Consider the following 26,049-nt stretch of genomic DNA (forward strand, 5'->3'; position numbering starts at 1 on the left):
TCAAGCTATGGGCCTTTCTAATGTCCAGGTGACAGCAGGACTGTTATTGAGCTGTGCGTTTCGGAGTCCACCATGGGTTTGTGGCATTTGTATTCATGACATCAAGTCTCTGAGCTCATCTTCAACTTATTTCTTTGTTTGGATTCCTACGGAGGCAAATCATGTTCCACATTGACTCGCTTCCAACCATCTCAAAGGAAATCTTCCTCCAGATTGGGTTTGCAATCCTCCTGTTGCACTTTGGTGTTTAGGAAGTTTGGGACTTGGGTTTTTTTTATTTTTTTCACGAAAGATAAATTTTTTGTAAAATAAAAAAATATATATATTTAAATAAAATATCATATCTAATTCCATAATCATTTCAATTCTTCTCTCACAAACGTCACATCCAAGCACAAAAAAATCCAACTATCTTCTCAAACACCAAAAAAAATTTCTTCAATAATATTCTACAACTAAAAAAACTTACATAAAAACTCACTTTCCAAACACTCACTTTGTTGCTTGTTGATTTTCTCTTGTCGCTGTTGGGCATTTTCTTGTTAAAAAAATATGTATAAAAAGTAAAATAAAATTTAGGTATGAGATAATTATCATATTCAAAATATTTGTTAGTTGCATCCCTCTATTATATTTTAAATTTACAAGGAATTTTATTTAATGATACAAAAGTGACTATGATAAATTGTTTAAATTATACATTTCTATGTATATCATGAGTTGCCACTAATAATATTAACAACAAAAGGAGTTTGGGTTTTCTTAAGTTGGTCATATCAATTTGAGAGAGCATTTTGGTTTGATGAGCTTATATTGGGGTCAACCATGGTGATTCAAACCATTAATTTTTTAAAATTCGTTAACTAGAAAATTTATACAAAAGATCAACATGATCGAACTTTTAATAATTATATATTTGAATCATATTTGTATTACAAAAAATAGATAGGTATTTGTGAAACTATAATTGTTGTCTATTGTTTAAAAATAAATGTGTTTAAAATATATAACTATAAATATTCGGTCATTTTAATTTTTTTCATGAATATTTTACTCAATGATTTATAAAAAATGAATAATTCAAATCACCAAAATCAGTCTCAAAATAAACACACCAAACTCAAACACACTCTAACTTGAAACAATCCAAACCAACAATAAATAAATAAGTAAATTACATATACACCCTCTGAGATTTACTTAAAATATGAATTAGCTCTTGTGATTTTGAAAATTATATTCCGCCCCCTAATGTTCTAATTTTATAACAAATAGCTCATTTTATTAATAAATTATGAAGTTAATTAATAATTTTTAATGATGTACGAAATTTATTTCGATTAATAATTCAAGTAATTTTATTATTGTATATGAGAGTAGTTAGAAATTTTATTTTTTTAATTAATTTTGTTAAATAAAAAATTATAACAAAAGTGTATATATAATTTTTTAAATAACAAAAAATAATATGTATTTTAAACAAATTTTAGGTTGTGTTTGTAATTTACCCCTCATATTTCATTTGAATTCAGCAAGTGGCACCAGCATTTAGTAGACAGAGACCATCAAGAAAGAAACAACAAAGAGGGTAGGTGGGACTGGTGGGAGACCAAAAAAGGTAATTTACAAATATATAGTCTTTGATATTTAATTAAAATATAAATCCTCCTCTGTAGTTTTAAAAATTATATTTCTTGACATTTTTAATTTCATAACAAATTGTCTATTTTATTAATAAATCATCAAATCAATTAATAGTTTTTAATGATGTCAAAAATATGTTTTAATTAATAATTTAGGTAATTTTATTATTGTATAAGAGAGCAATTATGAATTTCATTTTTTTAGTTAATTCTGTTAAATAAAAAATTCTAATTAGAGGGTATTTGTAATTTTTTAAACCGCAGGGATAATCTATATTTTGAAAAAACCTCATGAGGTGTATTTGTAATTTATCCAAAAATTAAAGTACAAGTTTACTAACCGTGAAAAATTACTAAATTGTGAATAACATATTGATAAATAATTAAATTTTGATTTCGATGGTTTTAATTTGTTAGTTGATCAAAAAAGGAAAATTTTAGGTTTACATAAAATTCATACAAAAATTTGACAAGAATAATTTGACAATATCATTATTGTAAATAAATTTATCTTCAATACAGTTTTGTTTTAAAATGAAATGTTCACAATGAGCCACATCATTGCGTATGAGTTTTTGTTCGTATAGCATTATTCGTAGAAAAATAATCTTAAATAATTATCAAGTATTTGCATAATGTATAATATTAATTTATATAATATATTTCGTATATATATAATACTAACTTTTATATAATATTTTTCATATATATAATACTAATTTGCAACAAATTTCATATTTTAGATATCTTTCACGCTTAACAAAAATTATAAATAAAAAGTATGGATTAAAATATCAATTTTTTACATACATATAAAAAGCGAAAATAAGATGAAAGCATATAAAAATAGTAATTATAAAAACAATCTATTCACTAAAGTGAGATATCTTGAGTTGTGTTTGACGCTCTTTCATGTCATTAAAAGTATTTATGATAGAATTAAATAACTAGCTAATATATTAACCAAAAATAAATAAATAAATAACTAGCTAATACCTTATTTTATTATCTAGAAATAGGACTTGTTATCAATAATAGTTATAAAAAAAATATTAATTTTATTATATTTTATCTAATGTTTTTAAATTTTATTCTTTAATCTAATATTTTATAGACATAGAAAAGAAAATCACTCAAATTTAAAAAAAAAAAAATCAAAAGGGAATGACCACATAAAATTTGTTTTAAAAAAAAATACTTAGAGGAGTGAACCTCTGTAATTTAGAGATAATTATAATTAATACTATTATAATAACATAAGTTTTTGAAATCAGGGGAGGGGGGAGGCAATTGCCGCCTCTTGCCCCACTCTAGGTCTATCCTTGGTTAGATGTATGTATATATATATATATGTGTGTGTATTAAATATAGCAAAATGAGACGGTTTTTAAGACCGATTATAAATTTCAAATTGCAGGTCAAACTAACATGCAGTTAGTAGGCAGATCAATGTAGATTGGACTGTTTAAATGGATTGGGAGGTATTTTGTACAATTCTAAATGTAAAAATATAATTGAGATTTAATTAATATATTGCGAGATCTATACAGAATTAAATTTGAGCTACTATGTTTTTAAGTAAAATTTTGAATAAAATTTCAACCTATATAATATAATTGAAAAATAATGGGGAAATGTCAAATCACTCCTAGTTTGAAAAAAATAATTGTAAATTAATAATAAATTTTATAAATATTAATAATTAAAATCATAAATTTTTATATAATTTTATAATTAGTTTTTAAAAAGTCCACTTTATAATTTCGCCAAAAATAAATCCCCATCCATCACCAGCTGTGTACCTTTCTCCTCATCTTGGAAAACAACCCCCCTTAAAATATCAACAATGCTAGATCTCATGAAAAATCTTTCATGAAAATGATTATAAAAGATTTGTAATCTTTAGATTACACTTAGAATAAAACACCATACACTAATCAAGATAATTTAAGAATCACAAATCTTTCATAATCATTTTCATGAAAAATCTTTCATGATCCCTAACGTTTCTCCTTAAAATATACATATATATATATATATATATATAAGTAAAGCAATACCTGAAAAAATTTAGGTTATCATGCTTAAAACTATATCTATAGTTGGATTTATTACACTGTATACCCTTACAATGTAGTCAAATTATTTATTTAATTTTTGAACTATCAATTGTGTTCATTAAGTCTCTAAAATATATAAATCAAAGTATATTTAATCACAAAATTATCGATTGAATCCATTAAGTCCCTAAAATATTTAATTTAAACTTAATTAGTCCCTAAAAAGATTACAAAAATAAAATATAAATCCATAAATATTATAAATTCATAAAAATCCTATCTAGTTAAAATTATATTTCAAAAAAATTTCAAATTTTTATTCTGTTTTTGAAAAATGAGCGTCAATCCATATGTTGAATTTTCCTTTAAAAGAATAATGGTCATTATTTATAGTATTTTCGTACTTATCTTCTGCAATAAATACATGCTAGCCTTTATTTAGTATTATATACCAGATTTCATTTATAATTTATAATTTATTGCTTTTAAGTTTTTCACTAAGCTCTTTTTACTACTTAATTAATGTACTATTTTGTTCTATTACTATTTGTAGAGAAGTGTTATTATTTAAATTATCTAATTCTATTTCTTCAGTGTATCTAATATTTATATACTTTATTGGCAAGACTGAAAAATCAGACTCTAATATTAATTTAAACACACTTGTTGGCTACATATTTTGTATAGGCTAATCACAGCTCAACACGTGGCAGGATGAGGGCAATACGGGAAGACAAGTCAAATTTTTAATCGTAATCACACACGTGACAATTAGTATTGGTTATTGTGGATCAGCATAGCACTGGATCAGCAAAGAGATGCAAGATGACGTGACTTTAACAGTTACTCATATATTTAAATTCAAAATCATGAGGGAAGCCTAACTGCAGACATGGTGTAGTGGAGCTAACTGTGAGGAAATATGATCAGTGATCATGGAGGAATGATTTGACGGTTAGAAGCTCATTTCGACGTTTATCATTGAGAAGTATAAATAATAGAGAATGCCCCAGAAAGGGGCCCCGGACTCAGATCCAGAAACCAGTTTTTATCTACTTTATTTTCCTTCTAGTTTTTACGTTTCTTGTTCTTTACATTTCTATACTTCAAATTCCTGCACTGCACTTCATTCATAAGAGTAGTTTCAAGTAGCTTGTTGCTGTAAACCTCTACGAGGCTGAATTAGATCATTGTAAGTTTTTCATTTTTACTTAATGAAATGCTACAACTATTCTTCATTTAATTGTTGTTTGCTAAATTCTCCTAAACAAACCCACCAGTAAAAGTCATCTTCGTTGAGGCAGAAAAACCTGAAACACAATTGTTTGATAATTGGTTGGTAATTAATCTTCTGTAAGAACTGATTGATCCTTACTGGCATGCTTAAAATTACAATACTAACCTTCGAAAGCCAAAAAAGCCAACATATATTTTTGGCACGCCCAGTGGGACTAATTGAAATGGCTAGACATATGAGACAAGGAGAAAATGAACGCTTGGAAGAAGGTGTGGAATGAGAGGTAGAAATACCTAATCCAGAGGATAATGTGATAACACATCCTATGGAAGTACTTGTCTTATCAAAACCTATGGTCGAACAGACCAGCACTTCGGAGCAAGTACCACATGTTCAAAATATTGAAGGAGGCCATGGAGTTAGACCATCCACTGTTCCATCTACTCAGCCAATGAATCCATGGGGAGGCCCATTAGATGCCATGGGACAGCAGTTAATGAACACAATAGAACGATGGGCAATATCCTTTATGAATCGAATGAATACCCATCAACCAACTAACGCAAGGCTCATAGAGGAAACTTCAAATGTCCCTCAGCAAAGATTGGCTAGAGATAAATAGCCTATGCAAAGTCATGGACATGCTAATGGTCAAACTAGTAATCAAAACTATGAAAGACCATCACCTCAGTCTTGGTATGAGTATTTTTCGAGGCTATGACAAATCAAAATGCCTCATTACTTAACAATGAAACCATGCAAATTAGTGGATCTGGGCCAACACAAGAAAATGGCAAAAGGATGTTTCCAAATCCCATGTTCGAAGCCATACCTGGCACAAGGGGGTTCACTAATCCTTTATTCGAATTTGTACCCTGGGGGTTGGAAGGGTTTCCTGCGACTAGAAGAGACACAACACCTGTTCCAACACCTTTCGCAGGACAAGCTCAGAGGGGTCACCCATACCCTCAACAGCAGCCAGCACCACAGAGACAACCAGTCCCAAATATACCTCCCTATGGACCAAGAGGACCTCAGGCACAAGGTTGTCCACCAAATCCTGTGTTTGTTCCTCCAGTGGTGGTTCAACAAGCACAAAATATGGTTCCTAGGGACGTTGATATTGTTAGAGAAATGTGTGGACCTATGGCTCGGGGGGTTCAAACTCCTGTGTACAAGAAACCATATCCAAAATGGATGGATAGGATACATGAATATCCGAGAGGGTTTAGAATACCTGACTTTGCACTTTTTCATGGAAATGGAAACCAGTCAACGGTAGAACATATTGCTAGGTTCGCTACCCAATGTGGTGAATTTACCAATAATGATTACATGAAGTTAAGACCGTTCCCAAATTCTCTAACTGGGGCAGCTTTTGTATGGTATATTAAACTTACACCTGGCTCTATCCAAACTTGGCAACAAATGGATGAGGCATTCCATGCCCAATTCTTCCAAACGGAGCCAGAAGTTTTCAGGGCAGACTTGGCAAAGTTGAGTCAAAGGCTTGATGAGAAGGCTGCTCAATTTATTACTAGATTCAAAAGAGCATGAAACAAATGTGGGATCATTCTACCAGAGCCTGAATTCGTGAGATTGTCTCAAAATGGTTTAGAGTTTAGGCTTCGAAAGAAGTTTGACTCAACTGAGTTTAGAGACTTAGTGGAATTAACCTATAAAGTGTCGAGGTATGAATCATTACTAGAGGAAGAACAAGATCGAAGTAATGCATCATACAAGACGTATTATAAAATCCTTATTATGAGATTGATGCAGCAGAGATTGTAGGAAAAGAGCCTATGATCTGTGAGGCATTAATTCATAAAGACACTACAATAGACCAGCAGTTTCAAAAGAAATGCCTTCATAGGAAATTTTCTTTCGATTTAACAAAGGCAGATGACATTTTTGATCATTTACTTGAGGCAAACTTCCTAAAGTTACCAAAAGGAGTCAAAATTCCTTCTCCAGAAGTACTTAAAGGAAAAGTGTATTGTAAATGGCATAATTCTTGGTATCACTCAACTAAAAACTATATTATTTTTCGGGACAAAATCGAAGAACAGATTCGAAAGGGGAGTTTAAAATTCCCAGCTAAAGCAGAAAAGGCTATGGGGATTGATACTAATCCATTCCCAGAATTTGGAGAAGTTGCAGCCAATGTTATTGTGCCAGACTTCCAGAACTTATCCTTGAAGGAATTGAAAAAGGTTAATGTGCAAATGCATGTTGCCAGCCAAACTACTGACAAGAAAGATGCTAGAAGTTCACCAGCTAATAGACAGGGTTTTGCAGACCAAAGGGAAGACTCTAATGAGGAGGCACTGGATGATGACTCTTTAGAAGCAGCTGTCATGCAAAGAATGTGTCCCAGATGCAGGTTGAGCTACAAGTGGTTGAAAGGGCTTCCGATTGATGGGAAGCAGTATTACAAGGATATGCAGAGGCGTCCTAAACCAACCAGTGCCTATAACAAAAGTCCATATCCAACTGGTCCTAGGCAGCAGCCATTCATGGCTGGGCCAATAACCACTAGAATGCACTCCAAGGGCAAGAGACCTCTACATGAGTTCAGACCATCCAACTATTACAGAATGGAGGGCAATTATCCTGAGAGGAAACTTGAAGTGGGCTCAAGTTATGGGATCAAAGCCAGAGATTGGCCCCTTAGACCAGTCTCACACAAGATGGAAAGTGGCCACCTTCATGGAAGGCGTGAATTAGGCCCAAAACAGGGAGTCAGGGCCAAGCAGTGGCCTTCACAGACAGCTTCGAAACTGGCTTCGAAAGAAGAAAGACATTTCGACAACTGAGCTAGTGGGTTCATGGGTATCTGGAGTTCCAGATTGATTTGTCATGCAAAACAAACCTAAGGAAATATCTACCCAAAGAAATGTTATTAGAGACTAGGGTAGTGTGGTTAAACCTTCCTTGGTGGCTCCAAATAATTAGGTATTACTAAAGCATCCAAAAATAAAGGAACCAGATATGGTTCCAGTGACTTCTGGATCCCAAAGGAGAAAGATCCAGCAAAGGTACACACAGTACCAGAAGGATCTGAAAGAAAGTGGGGAAAACTCTTCATTGGTCCAGCCAAAGGGCCAGACAGAGGGAAGAAAAAGTCCAATGTTATATCATAGTCCAAAATCGACTCCTCAAGACAAAAGGAGTTGCGGCAAAGAGCAGTTGGCCAAAGTTCACTCCGAATTGAAAGTCAAAGAAAGATTCAGTTTAACGGGATTGGAAAGGGCTTTGATGGAAAGTGATTGTAAGACAAAGGGAGAAGTTGGCCTAAGCCAAAGGAAAAAGATGGTTGAGGAGGAAATGTTTGAAGCCTTCATGGCTGAACAGACATTTTTGGTCGAAAAACCAGCAAAAATAGACCATTCGAAGGAAGTCACTAGTACCAAAGTGCCAGAATGCAGCATGGAAGATGTTTCTGAAGTAATTGAACAAGTTGGCCTGGAAAAGAAACAAGTACAGCCAGTGGTCCAATTTGGCTCGTTTCCTCCAGTATCAGTGAATATGGTGCATATACTACCCCAGGAGTTCCAAGCTAAAGAAGAAAACCAAAAAGGTCAGGAGATTGACCCAATTCCAGTTTCTAGTAAAGATTCACAAGTTAGTATGGTGCAAGACGAATCCGAAGTGACCACACCAATGGAAACTAGAGACGAGAGTGAGGAAGACGTGAGTATTAAACTCTTATACCCTTTTAAGTATCCTATGACATCCATGACACAGCATGTCAAACCCTTGTATATCAAGACCTTCTTCGATGGGATACAGATGAACCGGGTATTGGTGAATAATGGGGTAGCAGTAAACCTGCTTCCGAAATCTTCTTTGAAGAAACTAGGAAAAAGGAACCCCAGATTAATCCCAATTAGCACAACCACTGCTGGTTTCGCTGGAGACAAACAGATGGTTCAGGGTATTTTGCCCATCAACCTGAGTGTGGGAACCAGGGATAACATGACGGTATTCTTCGTTATCGACATCAATGCTAAATATAATGCTCTACTTGGTAGGAATTAGATTCACACCAACAAATGTGTGCCTTCCTCTCTACATTAGAAGATAATGATGGCCTTGTGCAATGGAGAAACAAAAGAGATCAATACAGACCCTCAACCCTTCATAGCTTGTGCAGACTTTGTAGAGGCCAAATTGTATATTGAAAGAGTGACACCACTCAGTATACTGAGAAAACCTGATGGATCAGCCGAAGTGACGCCTGATGAGGAATTAGCACACCTGAAGCACTTACTCCAGGAAAGTGCTAATGAAGAATTTGTCGCCAAGGATGACAATGATGCCTAGTTGTAGGCAAAAAGATAGAACCCAGGAGGCCAGATCTTTGGCTTTAATTAAGTTCTCAGTATTGGACATAAAATCAATAGTCCAAAAGGTGCAACATGGTAGTTGGCTGTAAGCAGGAGTAGCAACAAGTCAGGTTTTTGGCCTTTGATAAATACTGTGCGTTGGACATCGAAACAAAAATCTAGGAGATACAGGAAGAAGAAGCTTATGGACAGACTTCGTCTATGAGGGGGAGGGCAAAGATGTTGAATTAAAGGAACTGGGGAGCAGAACAAAGCAAAGAAATTGCTTCGAAGATAGAAGAGATTAAAAAAGAAGCATTAATGAATTCTCAAATACAAGACCCTTTGGAAGAAGTTAATTTAGGGAAAGGTTCTACACGGCAGCCCACCTATATAAGTGCTTGGTTAAATGCTCTTAACAGGTTGGTGGTTTTAAAAAGATATAAAGATTGTTTTGCATGGTCTTTTAATGAACTACCAGGATTTGATAGGTCATTAGTAGAACATAGGCTCCCTATGAAGCCTAATTTCAAGCCATACAAGCAAAAACCAAGAAGGATGAGTCCTGAAGTGATTCAGAAGGTCAATGAGGAAATTCTTAGGCTCTTTAAGGCAGGCTTTATTAGGACAGCCAGGTATGTTGAATGGCTATCCAATATTGTGCCTGTAGTTAAGAAGAATGGTAAAATTAGGGTATGCATCGATTTCAAAAACCTGAATTTAGCAACTCCAAAAGATGAGTATCCTATGCCCATAGTAGATTTATTGGTGGATAGTTCAGCAGGGCACAAGATTTTATCAATGATGGATTGGCACTCTGGTTATAACCAAATCTGCATTGCAGAAGAGGATATTCACAAGACAACATTCAGATGTCCTGGGAACATTGGCACCTTCGAATGAGTTAAAATGCCATTTGGTCTGAAGAACGCTGGGGCTACATATCAAAGGGCTATGAATACTATCTTTCATGATCTCATTGGAGGATATTTAGAGTGTTACATTGATGACATTGTAACGAAGTCCCAATCAATGGAGGAACATTTGTTTCACTTGGAAGCAGCTTTTGAAAAAATGAGAAAGTTCAAGTTGAAACTTAATCCTCTCAAATGTGCTTTTGTCATATCAGTTGGAAAGTTCTTGGGCTATGTAGTACACAAGAAGAGAATACAGATTGATCAGAATAAAGCCAAAGCTATCATTGAAGCCAGACCTCCATCAAGTAAGAAAGAAGTACAAAAATTCCTTGGACAGGTTAATTTTCTTCGAAGATTTAATTCTAATACTGCAGAGAAAACTAAAGTATTTTCTTCCTTATTAAGGTTGAAAGATGAAGAGGAGTTTATGTGGACAGCAGAGCATTAAACTGCTTTTGAAGGAATCAAAGCCTACTTGACCAAGTCTCCAGTGCTGATGCCACCAAAGGATGAAAAGCCCTTGAAGTTGTATATTGCTGCGGCAGAAGATTCACTGGGAGTTTTCTTAGCCCGGGACAATGAAGAAGGCAAAGAGCAAGCAGTTTATTACCTTAGTAGGTTTCTAAATTCTTGTGAATGTAAATTTTCAGCTATAGAAAAGCTGTGCCTTGCATTGTATTTTGCTATGAAACTAAGATACTATCTTTTGCCTACAACTGCCTTGGTAATTGCAACCATAGATTTGGTTAAATATATGTTGTCTAGACCTATGTTGAGAGGAAGAATTGGCAAATGGATACTAGCTTTATCAAAATTTCATCTAGAATATGTCCCCCAAAAGGCAGTAAAAGGACAAGTTTTAGCTAATTTCTTGGCAAATCATCCATGTCAAACAGAAAACCAAGAGATAATGGAGCTTATTATAGTTAGTGTTGAACCATGGCAAATGTGGTTCGATGGATCAAAAGCCAACGGTCTAACTAGAATTGGTGTGGTGATTAAGTCACCACAAAGGGTAGAAACTACACATGGTTTCAGAGTTGATGAAATTACTTGTTCCAATAATCAAGCTGAATATGATGCTTTAATAATGGGACTGGAAATACTTATTGGATTACAAGCTCATGTAGTTGATATATTTGGAGATTCTCAATTGGTGGTTAACTAGGTGAAAGGAATTTTCAAGTGTCAAAGTGTAAGCATGTTGTCATACTATGTTGTTGTATTATATTTGCTTTTTCAATTTCAGATAGCAAATGTAACTTATGTCCCAAGATTCTTGAATAATAAAGCTAATGATGTGGCTCAGAAAGTTTTGAATTTCAGAATAAGGGATAACACTCAAATGAACATAAGCCAAACAACATATCAAAAGGTAATACCACCCTTAGATAAAAAGGAGTGTGGTCTTAGAAGTCAATTATAATGACTTACAAGAACAAGATTGGAGGCATCCAATAATGCGATATCTAGCTAGCTCATCTTCGAAAGCCAACAGAAAAATCAAATTGCAATCTATGCAATACATAATGTATGGTAATGCTCTCTACAAAAGGGGGGGCAAACGGGTTATTATTGGAATGTTTAGTCCTAAAGGAAGCATTGATAGCCATAGCTAAGGTTCATGAAGGTATCTATGGTGCTCATCATCCTGGTGTGAAGATGAGATGGTTGCTTCGAAGACATTCCTACTATTGGCCAACCATCCTTAAAGATTGCATAGAATATGCTAAAGGTTGCCATGCATGCCAAAAGCATGGCACAATAAGACATGTACCCATAACTGATTTGCATGCGGTTATAAAGCCTTGGCCGTTTAGAGGATGGGCTATAGATATGATAGGGAAAATATATCCATCATTTTTGAAGCATCATTGTTTTATCTTAGTAGTCACAGATTACTTCATCAAGTGGGTTGAAGCTAAACCGTATAAGGCTGTAGACTAGACCGAAGTTATTGGATTCATTAAAGATCTGATCCATAGATTTGGTATCCCACAGACTATAACTGTTGATAATGGGACTGTATTGATGGGAAGATGGTAAAGTCTTTTGTGGCAGAGTTTGGAATTAGTCTTATTAATTCTACCCCCTATTATACACAAGCCAATGGTCAGGCAGAATCATCCAATAAATCTTTGAAAAAAGGAATATAGAAAGTTGTGGAAGACAATCCCAGGGATTGGCATAACTTACTATTGGATGTATTATGGGCTTATAGGACTTTTTCAAAATCAAGTACAGGAGTCACTCCTTATGCCTTAGTATATAGGCATGATGCAGTACTACCTGTAGAAATTAACATCAAGCCTTGAGAGTGAGATGCCAAGGTCAGTTAGTTCTTGAGCAGTACCATCAAAGTATGTGCTTGGAATCAGAGAACGTGGATGAAGCTAGAATTCTGACATTAAATAGTATTCTTTTCCAAAAGAATAAAGCGGCCAAAAACTATAATAAGAATGTCAAACACATTAGCTTTGATGAATGTGATTTGGTATGGAAGACAATACTCCCAATAGGATTAAAAACCACAAGTTCGGCAAATGGTCACCTAACTGGGAAGGACCATATCAAGTTCATAGAGTCTTGTCTTGGGAAACATATGATTTGAGAAATATGAATGGATATGTACACCCTAAGAAAATTAACGACAGATATCTAAAGCCTTATTATCCAACCGTGTGGGAAATACAGGGAATATAATAAGTGCTAAACGAAAGGAGCATGAAAACACTCAAATAATAAATAAAGATCTTATTTCATAATGAGTTGAATACATGTAGCCATAGATTGGCCCAAAAGTCAGTACAATGTTTCAACTGTTCCTTTACAATTGACTCTCTACTCTTAAGAGATGAGAACAACTGAATGGTTGTAGCCATCTCCTGCTTTCGATCAGCCAGTCCTTGGTTAGTAATCTGCAGCTTGGTGGCAGTTTGATCTAAAGCCAAGTTGACTGCTGATAACTCTTCTTCAAGCTGAGCTTTCTTCTCTAATAGTTGAGCTCGAAATTGGGAGACAGAGAAATGTTGTTCTTTTAATTCTAACACTTCAGCATGTATATGGGAAACAAATCTTTGGTCTCTCAGCATGTAGACGTCCCCCGAACGCCCCGGGAGGGTGAGCTCCCGTTCTGTTCATTTTGGGGTTACTACAGCTTGGACTCTCAAATCGTCACGGTTCTTAATCTTGAACCAAAGAGTCCAAATCCGGCAAATCGTTTTGAGAAACAGATTTTTTGAAAAGAAGTGCCAAACACGGACTGCTTTGCCAGATACAGAGTCGCCACCTAAATATTTTTTTATGGGGGAATTTAGGAAACCCTGACTCGGTGCCAAAGGTCACATGTCCGTCATCACCAAAGTTGTCTTGGCTCGGGAGCCTGGGTACGATCGGGGAAGGTCAGCTATGAGCACCCCCTTTCGCCCGGTCCGAAGACCAGCCTCTACTAACCATGATATCCGATTTTGAAAACGTTATGTGTTCTTATTCCGGTTATTAGCCTAGAATTACTATTTTATGCGCACAACAAACAAGTATAGACTAGATTGCCTAATTTGGAAACAAACATTGCATATCTGTTTGTTTTGAAAAGCGCTTTGGAATTTGCTACTCGCAAGTAGGCTAAAACACGGATTTCAACGAGTTTTTCCAACTCAAACAATCCAACCTTCACCCATAGGCATTCAAACAGTTTAACACATAAGCATTTAGCCACATGGTAAGCATACTGTCATGGCAACACTCACACACATGCGGTATGCTAAAGCAGGAAAATACTTACATAGTACTCCGCGCCAAAACAATAAACTAGTTAGCAAACATGCGTGATCCTAGTTCATGTTAAAATGACTAATGCAACACAAGCAAAATGTGATTAGGATAGGCTCGGCTAATCTAAGGATGGCATGTGAAATGCAGTCAATTGATGCACGTATTCAATTTGGAATTGAAATACAAATGCAGTTAGAATGATGCGCCGAGCCTGGTGCATGTAAGACAAATAAATGAATGCACGCAAGCATTGCATGAGGTACGCTAATTTAAACGTGCCCTAATACTAACCATCAAAGCAGGTAAATAAAAGGGAAGAAAGAAGTGGGGATTGGAAGACATACACGCACTCACCCACACTTATTACAAGTTTGCCCTCGCTCGGAGGGACCGAATAAATATTACAAATTAACTAACTCGCGAGCTAATTAATTATTACAAATTGCCTAATTAATTAACAAACTAACTAAGCTAGGAAAAACAGATAAATCGCCTCGGGAGGAGAGCTCGATGCAATGCATGCTCGGAACCCGGCTCGGAAGTGCACCGCCATGCATAGGCTGCCTCTGTTTTCCTTGTTGTGCTCCTCTGGAGGCTACCAAAACCTCAAGGATGCCTCTCTAGATACTGGGAATCACCACCGGCTGAGTAGAATTACCACCGGCAGTGAATTGTGGTCACTGGCACAAAATGAATCCATCGGCTGGTGATTTACTGCAGGTCGGCAATTTATACTGCCGGTCGGCAAAGAATGCCTGCAGAACCTGCAACTCACAGCAGCAGAGAACAGAACTTGCATGGCAATACAATTCAATGCATATATGCACCAATCATGTCCTTTATCATGTTAATGACTCAAAGGGACATGCTCCTTGGTTCTCGGACCATCAATCGGGCATTCCGATGCGTGATGGCCCAAAGAATCAAATGTGCATTTTGACGTGGGATGCAATGCACATAAACAAACCAATGGGACTCAACCTCTATCACAAGCATTTCAAGAGGCTAAGCATGCATGTAAATGGAATGCAATCCTAAGCATGTGAACTAAGGATGCAACATAGCAATGCAATGCATTCATGCAATTATGCAAGCAAATATGTGAGGCAAACATGCAAGCAAGCAAAGGGTGGTCCTAAACATGGTCTAGGCAGCCCATACTAAGCCCAAAACAGTGGCCAAAACCAAGGAAAATGGAACCAAACACACACACACACATGCACATGTTAAGGCCTAAACACTTAAGCGTCAAAGGACTACTTTTAAGCACACTTAAAAGGGGGTAATCATGGACATATGACATGTATTATAAGCCTTGAAAACATGTAGGAAATGATGCCAAATTAACCTACCAATGCAAGCTATACATGCAACCGAACCCAAGTACCTAAAACGTGGCCATATGACTCATGAAGCAAATGACCAAATTGAATCAAAACAGTCCCAAATCATGCAAAAGTAAGCCTCAAGAACCACTTAGATGGCGTCTAAATGACCTAATCCTAGAGGCATACGCAATGGCATAAACATGAAGCATGAGACATCAACTCTTGAAGCATCAAAAGGGCCATGAAATGCAAGCATATAAGCATGCTAAGTGGACTGAAATGATGCTATAAATGATGCCAAACCATTAAATCAATGCAAGAATGTCATGCTATACATTCACACACTTAAGGCCAACAAGCCGGAATGCAAAGAGGCTATACTAAGCATGCCAAAGCCGACCCAAACAACCTAGGACAGACCTTAAACATGACAAAATATGCACAAAATCTTCACAAAGCTAAGCCTAAAACAAGCTAGAACAAAGGTTTACGACCTAAGGCATGTTAAGGCCTAAACATCTCATTACAAGGTAGGTATGCTAAGTATGCATGGTGTACCAAAACCAACACACAACAAGGTTATATCATGGCATAATAAGCATGGAAAACAGCCAAGACATGATCAATACACATTCTAACATGATGCTCCCTCGAGAGGCCAAAAAGGGTCCATTTCAAGGACAACAAGGAGAGGGGGTGGCCCTCTCCTTTTAGAGACTTCAAGGCACCATCTCCGCCACTGAAATCCCTCAAGATTTCAGTGGTGAAAAGGCCCAAACACCAAAGTCTCGAAACTTGCACAAAAATAGCACAAAAAGGAGCTTTACAAGGCTTAGGAGGGGTCAAACAAACCCAAACCACAAAACACTCTTAATAAACAATCAAGAGGGCTAAAAAACAGAACTTTTTTGTGTTATACACTAAGCACAAAAACAGCTCTAAGATAGGTAAAAAAACAATGCAAAAATGGGGAATATAAAGGCAAGTTTCTTACCCTTGAAGACTTTCTTCAAAAATGGTGGACCAGCTGGTTCTTCAAGCTCAAAACCACCCAAGAACTTCAAGAACAACCTCTTGGAATCTCAGTAGCCAAGGAAAGGTGTAATACTATGTGCTTGTGTGCAATAGTAAGACACAAATGCACCTAGACACACACAAGAGGGAAAAAGAGAGAGAGAATGTGTATCAAACCATAACCCTAAAACTAGAGCTCTTCTCTGTATTTTTTATCTCTAAAATTTCTAACCTCCATGCCAAGAGAAGAGACCCTTCTCTTATAGGCAACCAACTTGTAAAGCTTATACAACAAGCTTACAAGGAGGGCATCCCTCCATACACGTGTATGGAGGGGAACCAAAATGCCACACAGCTGCCCTAAAATATCTGCAAAAGCAGATGAACAGTAGTCAGCTGGCCAAAAATGTCATTTTGTCAAAAATGACTGCCGACCGGCAACAAATGGTGTCGACCGGCCACAAACATTGCCGATGGCAACAAAAACCAGCCGGTGGCCTCTAGCCACTGCCGGTGGTGTGTGGGGATGCCTCACAAGGCATTCCCTGCCCCTCCAAGGCAAAACACAAGTGTTTGGTACAAAACCAGACACAAAACGGTCGAGTTCGGAGATCCTGAGGCAGGGCGCGTAGCCGAGACCTCCGGGAACTCTAAACGAACACAAACATGGGTAATCACCGAGTGTTCAAACGGTGACGTCCAAGTCTTGAGGACGGTCAAAAATGGGGTGTCTACAGTTGCCCCTCTTTGACAGAACTCAAAAGTCATAACAATGACGGGAGTGAATGTCAAAGCCCAGAGACAACCCATTTTTGACAAGGCCGAAGACTTAGACAAACATGCAAGCCAAACAAGGTATGTGCCCGAAGGCAGGGGCAAAATGCAAGACAATGCATAGAGCCGGACGTAACTTATGATCATGTAAAGAAAGTTGTAACGAAGCAAACATGCGACAATTTTAAGCGGGAAGGCAAATCAAACTACATTTCATGCAGTTATGGTGCAATCTTAGCGAGCATGTGTGGTAGATACACAAAAGTGAAGAGAGTGTGCTGGGTACACTATATGAATAAAGTGTGATTGATACACTAAGTGAAGCAAAGTGTGATGGATACATAAAGTGAACAGAGTGTGATTGATACACTGAGGGCGAATACAGAGTGTGATAGATGCACTACGTGAAGCAGAGTATGATGGATATACAAAAAGTGAACGCAAAGTGTGATGGATGCACTAAGTGAACAGAGTGTGATTGATACACTGAAGGTGAACACAAAGTGTGATAGATGCACTAGGTGAACAAAGTGTAATAGATATACTGAAAATGAACACAAAGTGTGATAGATGCACAATGTGAGCAGAGTATGATTGATATACTAAATGTGAACACGAAGTGTGATAGATGCACTTAGTGAACGGAGTATGATTGACATACTGAAGGTGAACACAAAGTGTGATAGATGCACAATGTGAGCAGAGTATGATTGATATACTAAGTGTGAACACGAAGTGTGATAGATGCACTTAGTGAACAGAGTATGATTGATATACTGAAGGTGAACACAAAGTGTGATAGATGCACTTAGTGAATGGAGTATGATTGATATACTGAAGGTGAACACAAAGTGTGATAGATGTACAATGTGAGCAGAGTATGATTGATATACTAAGTGTGAACACGAAGTGTGATAGATGCACTTAGTGAACAGAGTATGATTGATATACTAAATGTGGGTGTGTGTGATAGATACAGAAAATGAAAGAAGTGTGATTGATACACTAAATGAGAATGTACGTGATAGATACAAAAAATGAGAATGTATGTGATAGATACACAAAATGAGAATGTATGTGATAGATACAGAAAATGAGAATGTATGTGATAGATACAGAAAATGAGAATGTGTGTGATAGATACAGAAAATGAGAATGTGTGTGATAGATACAGAAAATGAGAATGTATGTGATAGATACACAAAATGAGAATGTGTGTGATAGATACAGAAAATGAGAAAGTGTGTGATAGATACACAAAATGAGAATGTGTGTGATAGATACACAAAATGAGAATGTGTGTGATAGATACACTAAAGAAATGAAGTGTGATTGATATACTAACTGAATAAAGTGTGATTGATACACTAACTGAATGAAGTGTGATTGATACACTAACTGAATGAAGTGTGATTGATACACTAAATGAGTGAAGTGTGATTGATACACTAACTGAATGAAGTGTGATTGATACACTAAATGAATGATTTTAAGCGGAACTTCTTTGAATGAACCGTACATACAATATCGTGCATGAATGAGAAAGAAATTTGATAGGTACAATGCAATACAATGCATGATGTTTAAGGAACGCAATAAACAAGCATAACGGCGCTTTAGAAAGCACCTCATGAGGTGAGTGGCGGTGAACCGCTTTACTCCGATGGGGATCTTCCCCTGTGCTCTTAGAACACTTACCTTCAACTTACAATACAAAGTCTTTGAAATACTGACAAGGGTTCTTCATGTAGAACACTTTGGACGTTGTCTTTCTTCCTGATCATATTCACAACTTTCCCTATTCTCCAACGGGGTGACAGACTAGGTTGGTTCGGTATCCAGAATTGAGGTGCATACACGCTATCTCAACCTATGGGGCTTCCATACAGATTTCAAGCCGAGGATACGCCTCTGGGTATTTAAACCAGACTTTAGTCTCGGAAATCCCGAACCTTTGTGTTCTAGGCATCAGCCATTCGAACTCTAGTTTCCACCGTCGCAGCTGGTCTCGTAGGAACTCATTGCAAACACGGCCAAGATGCCTCGGGCAGGGAATGGTACTCAGGGAGAGCACTTTTGATCGCCATTCTGGCTTGAAGCAGACTTAATCTTGAGCTTGAGATAGAGGCACACTCGTACTTCAGAGCATTGGCAAGACCTGAAGAGGTACACACGGAATGTAGTCCTGGAACTTACGGAAGTCGAAACAAACTCAGATACCCGACATTTCCCTCTTTTCTTTTGCTTTGCAGTCTGGAACCCATATAGCTTCAAATAGGTCCTGGTTTTATTGTTCCCACATGACCTGGGTTGAACCCTGCGGTTTTTATGAAAGAACAAATCTTGTTTTTCACAGATATGGAGAACTGCACGGCACTCTGAGCACAAAACGATTCATTTTTGAAACTGAGAATGAGTTCTCGACCGGGTATTGAGCCTACGACTGAACACAGCAAAACGACTCAACAAGGAAATAAAAGGCACACAACCTAGACACATCGAGTAACACTTGAAACGACTCGAAACAAGAATCGAGACAAAATAAAAAGACACGACACTCAGACGTGCACAGGGAGCCTGTTTCACCGGGTAGTGTTTCCCACCCTTTCTCATTTGTGATTCTCACATCACTCGGCCCTCAGGCTCTGTTTTTCTGAAAAAAAGCCCTCTTCTCACTTTTCCTCTCATCGCACATCTCTCTATTCTTTAATCTCTCATTTTTCATCCCTCCCCTGGGTGGTTGATGGATAAACAGCAAATTGTGGGCTCGTGCCCCTAGCATTCTACTAGATTCTCTTTCTTGTTCACAACAGTGAGTTTCTCCCACAGAAAGGCTGTGCTACAATTGGGTGTGTAGCAAATCTGCAGCTGACATCGGTTGACGATGCTCTGTTGGGGAGTTCGGACGTGATCAGATCTATCCAGGAGTGGAATATCTTGTCCCATTCCGGTTCGTGCTTCGCACTTGGCTTGATACCTCGTTGCTTGGAGGATGAGAGAGCTTTCAGCCCTTTGTTGTTAACTTCAGTTGTGCCCTATTCTGGTAGGTAGAGTGCCCTTCTTGGCAAGTATGTTGACAATGGGAAAGACAGGAAGCTTGACTCGACTGTGCCCCTAGTTCATCATTTTGACCATTTTTTGTTTTTACTTTCTACTAAAACAGTTTTGACCAACACGAGAGTTAAATTAACGCGCTTGTTCGATTTTCTGATTAAAATCATGCAAGTCTGGCCATGAGCACTGAAAATTTTCCTCTTTTGGGTCCAAGAAATGGTTCAGTTTTGAAAATGGAATACTCTTCAAGAAGATTAGTCAACCTCAGTAAAAATTCTCAAAAACTATTTTTACAAACGACCACTGCTCAACGAGCACGAAACCTACTCTTGAGATGCGCAACCTCGGATCCATGGCAATGGAAAATTAAAAATTCTCAAAAACTATTTTTGCAAACGACCACTGCTCAACGAGCACGAAACCTACTCTTGAGATGCGCAACCTCAGATCCATGGCAATGGAAAATTGCCCCTTGTCTGAAGGACACTGCATGGTAACGAAAAGTTGCCCCTTTTTTGAAATGACACTACGGTGTTTTGAATGGCAACGGAAAGTTGCCCCTTGTTTGGATAGCACTGCAACGCATTGTAGTCAGTCCTCAGAGCGACGAACACAACCAGACTCTCAGATACAGAGAAGACAAAGATGACCAGAACCATCGCATGGACACAATCGAATTTGAAAGTGTTTATGGCTGGACTTCAGAATGAAGTTGCCTACGTATCCCAAACATGGGAATCAAGCCTTACGTAGTTCAGGGTGAAGGTACACTCGGGTATTAACCTCTCCTTTTTAGGCTCTAACTTTTGCCAAGGCGCCCGTTGCGGGTTTTCGACCTTGCGAACTTTGTTCTTCTTCTTTTTTTCAATTTTTGTATCTTTCTTTTTCATTCTTTTTTCTCTTCTTTTTTTTTGTTCTTTTCTTTGCATCTTTCTTTTTTTGTTCTCTTTTTTTCTTTTCTTTTGCATTTTTTGCTTTTTTTTTTTTTGTATTTTTCTCTTGCTCTAACTTTTGCCTGGGTCGCCCTTCCGGGTTTTCAGCCCAGCAAGCCTCTCAAAAGGGTAAAAGTGTAACGAGTCCATGCCAAATGGTTTTGAGATCCTGAAATTATCTGAATCCAGGAGAATGGCTGTTGTTCTAGCTTCGTAAGCTTCTTCTGATGAGATCTGATCTTCTTGACCTGACTTTGGGTGTCACTTGTTCGAGGGCTGCTTCAAATTTGGCCACACAGGCCTTACATGGCGGTTAACCGTTGAACGTTCTGAATGGGTCCAAGGTTCGAAAACAAATGGATTGAATCTTGAGGCTGAGAGCGATCCTAGGCTGCACAATCTCAAGAGCGATTCCACACAAGTCTTCACAGGACTGCGCAAAACATTTTTTTTTTGAAAGTTTTTAAGAGAGTGACAAATCGCTCGCGCTGAAGATACTATGGAACCAATCTGGATCAAAGCTAGGGTCCTTCTCAGTACTCACGTTAACAAACATGATTTCATTCATTAAGGGCTTAGCACGCCTCTCTTTCTCTCAATTTGATCAAAGTTTTGCAAATCCCGAGGAATTCCTTCCTCTTTGTTTTCACCGTAGTGTTTGAAAAGTTTTGAAAAACTTAGGTCAATGCAATAATTTCAAGGCACAAGAGAGCAGGTGGAATGCACCGCCGTTTCATTCAAATCCCGGCACAACTAGCACACGGCAGAAGCAAACACAAGAGTGTGAAAATCACTGTTGTTTCATTCAAATCTGTTGGCACAACTGGCTCCCCGGCAGAAACAGACTCAAAAGAAAACAAAAGGACAAACACAAAACAAAATAGTGATATCCGAAGTAACACCCCCGGAATCACCCGACTCTAACAAAACAAGACTGACTCGATACAACAAGACAGACCCTTAATCAAAAAGACCGACTCAAAACAGAGAGACAGACTCAAAACAAAACCAAAGAACTGACTCAAAACCCAAGTCAGAAGCTACAAAAACTAGTATTCACAAATGCTCAAAACGGTGCGTGACACACGCCACATCTAGAGGAAACTGAGTGCTGCCCGCAGGTGGTTCATCCCTTGATCACATCACATTATCCCCCACAAGTTCACTAATCAAGTGCCAATAGACTTTGCAGGACCTGGCGCGGTAATGACCCCGTTGTCGAACAGATCTTGTACATCATGGCGCAGACGAAAGAAACTGTCGGTGTCATGACCGGTTTGTTGATGGTAGGCACAGTATTTAGTCTGATCATGCTTTGTAGGGATAGGATCGGGTAGGGGCCATTGTTCCAACGATTTCAGATGCCCTTTCCGGATTAAGACCTCTAGAGCCTTTGACAAAGGCATATGAAGTGGGGTGAAAACCCTCTTGACTCGAGGTGGGTACTTGGTTCCTTGTGAGCTACTTCCGGACGTACCGGTGAATGGGGTAGCTATTTTTGATACGATGGTAGTAACCATGCCCACATCAGAAGATCTTGCAGCTGCATCACCACTGGTGGTCGCATTCGAACTGCGGGAAAACGCCCTCCTAGGCTGCTCCTTCTCCTGGTCAAGAAGGCCCTGCTTCATAGCGTCCTCAATCTGTACCCCCATCTCATGCACATCAGCAAAGGTAGGGAAGGGGAGAACGATCATTTTCTGAATAAGCTTGGGCTGGAGATTGCGCACAATCATCCGAATCTGGTCTTTGTCTGTGGGTCTTAAGGTCATCATCGAAGCCTTAGCCCGCCATCTGGTTACGAATTCTGAGAAGCTCTCCTTGGGTTCTTGCCTCGTTGTCTCGAGATCCCGGGTCGTGATCTCGATTTGTGTATTATATGAGTACTGCAGGATGAATGCATCAGCCATCTCGTCCCAACTTCTCTTGACGTCATCCTCCAATTTGGCATACCATGCGGCCGCTACACCCGACAGGGTCCGGCCAAATAAAGACAGCTTCTGCAGTCTAGTGAGGCCCATTGGCCTTAGGACGTCTGAAAATAGTCGTAGGTGCACCATGGGATCCCCAGATCCATCAAAACGATCAATTTGTGGCATCTTAAACCGATCTGGCAGCGTCACGGTTGCGTCAGTGTATCCGTCTCCAATGTCCGGAATGGACTTCACACCTTGAGATTTCTTGAACAGCTTTTTAAGCTTGCGCATTTTTAATGCCACGGGGTCCACCTCGGACTCGAAGGGAGAATCTGATTGGTTGATAGGAGTGGGTGCCTTGGATAGTTGAGACAGAATCGGGGGTGGAGCTGGCCCGACTGGAATGTCCGTATCATCCTGGACGTGGGTTGCCTCCCCGAGTATGGGAACTCTTGGTGGGGGAGGAGCCTGGTGCGAAGTAGATACTCTAGTTTGCTGCTCCAATCTGGCAATTGTCTCTGCCTGTTGGGCTATGACCACAGCCTGTTGCTTGGCGAATTCTGCTTGACGGACAGTGTCTTGCTGCATGGCTTTCATACTATCCTGGAGTTGGCGCACCATCTCTTCTAGACTCGACATACTGTTCTAATCTAACTGAGCAACCGGTATATCTGTGTCGGTAATAGGCTCAGAAATCTCAGCCCGACTGCTCAAAGATCACTGATCTGGTAGCTATTGTACTGGTGGTCTGTGCCTGACTAGCCTTCTCTGGCCCTAATTACCCTTGAACTGAGTCTATGACCTGACAAAGTTTATCAGTACAAATCCAATGAACTTCGGGGGATATTGGAGCCTTCTGAAGCTATAGTTCCAGGACTACCCCTAGCAAAAGAGAAAACAGACAGCATCTCAGCACAATTTCACTAGAACGGATTTGAGCATACTAGGATGAATGTACTCAATACTGATCACTGTTTCCCAAATATCTGTCTGTAAACTGATACCCTTGGGTAAAACTGATTCCCCAAATACTGATGTTGATGCCCACAGGCGTGATACCCAGACTTGTAAACTGGTATATGCGTCCCTGTAGAGATACACTCTAAAAGCACATAGCAAGTAAGAGAGAGCCAAAACACCCCTACGTCGGGGTATGGTTTCCCTGTCCTATTTTTGTCAGGAGCTAGGGTTCCACTATGCACGCAACAGTTTTCAAACAACCTATCATCGGGTAAGCAACCTGTCCTAGCTTGGAATGGTCACTATGGATTCCGAATATGCACTAAGTCGAATAGTCAAAAAGGGTGCCCTGGTAAAACCGGGGTTTGTGTTCCCATACTGTCAGAGCCCATAACCGGTCAGCCTTATGGTCATGCCTTGACAAGACAAGCCTCCGGCAAACCGTTCAGGAATGGCAGATGGCAAACACGGTGTCCTAGGCGCACCAATGCACATGCAATGCAGAGAGACACATAAATGAAATCAAAACAGGATATCACGAGTTTGAGTCAAGCTCTCTAAATCCCCAGCAGAGTCGCCAGAAATTGTAGACGTCCCCCGAACGCCCCGGGAGGGTGAGCTCCCGTTCTGTTCATTTTGGGGTTACTACAGCTTGGACTCTCAAATCGTCACGGTTCTTAATCTTGAACCAAAGAGTCCAAATCCGGCAAATCGTTTTGAGAAACAGATTTTTTGAAAAGAAGTGCCAAACACGGACTGCTTTGCCAGATACAGAGTCGCCACCTAAATATTTTTTTATGGAGGAATTTAGGAAACCCTGACTCGGTGCCGAAGGCCACATGTCCGTCATCACCAAAGTTGTCTTGGCTCGGGAGCTTGGGTACGATCGGGGAAGGTTAGCTATGAGCACCCCCTTTCGCCCGGTCTGAAGACCGGCCTCTACTAACCATGATATCCGATTTTGAAAACGTTATGTGTTCTTATTCCGGTTATTAGCCTAGAATTACTATTTTATGCGCACAGCAAACAAGTATAGACTAGATTGCCTAATTTGGAAACAAACATTGCATATCTGTTTGTTTTGAAAAGCGCTTTGGAATTTGCTACTCGCAAGTAGGCTAAAACACGGATTTCAACGAGTTTTTCCAATTCAAACAATCCAACCTTCACCCATAGGCATTCAAACAGTTTAACACATAAGCATTTAGCCACATGGTAAGCATACTGTCATGGAAACACTCACACGCATGCGGTATGCTAAAGCAGGAAAATACTTACATAGTACTCCGCGCCAAAACAATAAACTAGTTAGCAAACATGTGTGATCCTAGTTCATGTTAAAATGACTAATGCAACACAAGCAAAATGTGATTAGGATAGGCTCGGCTAATCTAAGGATGGCATGTGAAATGCAGTCAATTGATGCACGTATTCAATTTGGAATTGAAATACAAATGCAGTTAGAATGATGCGCCGAGCCCGGTGCATGTAAGACAAATGAATGAATGCACGCATGCATTGCATGAGGTATGCTAATTTAAACGTGCCCTAATACTAACCATCAAAGCAGGTAAATAAAAGGGAAGAAAGAAGTGGGGATTGGAAGACATACACGCACTACTTATTACAAGTTTGCCCTCGCTCGGAGGGACCGAATAAATATTACAAATTAACTAACTCGCGAGCTAATTAATTATTACAAATTGCATAATTAATTAACAAACTAACTAAGCTAGGAAAAACAGATAAATCGCCTCGGGAGGAGAGCTCGATGCAATGCATGCTCGGAACCCGGCTCGGAAGTGCACCGCCATGCATAGGCTGCCTCTGTTTTCCTTGTTGTGCTCCTCTAGAGGCTACCAAAACCTCAGGGATGCCTCTCTGGTTACTAGGAATCACCACCGGCTGAGTAGAATTACCACCGGCAGTGAATTGTGGTCACCGACAGAAAATGAATCCATCGGCTGGTGATTTACTGCCGGTCGGCAATTTATATTGCCAGTCGGCAAAGAATGCCTGCAGAACCTACAACTCACAGCAACAGAGGACAGAACTTGCATGGCAATACAATTCAAGGCATATATGCACCAATCATGTCCCTTATCATGTTAA

Source organism: Camellia sinensis, chromosome 3 (assembly GCF_055761805.1).
Source record: "Camellia sinensis isolate YWXY chromosome 3, ASM5576180v1, whole genome shotgun sequence".
Classification (NCBI taxonomy): domain Eukaryota; kingdom Viridiplantae; phylum Streptophyta; class Magnoliopsida; order Ericales; family Theaceae; genus Camellia; species Camellia sinensis.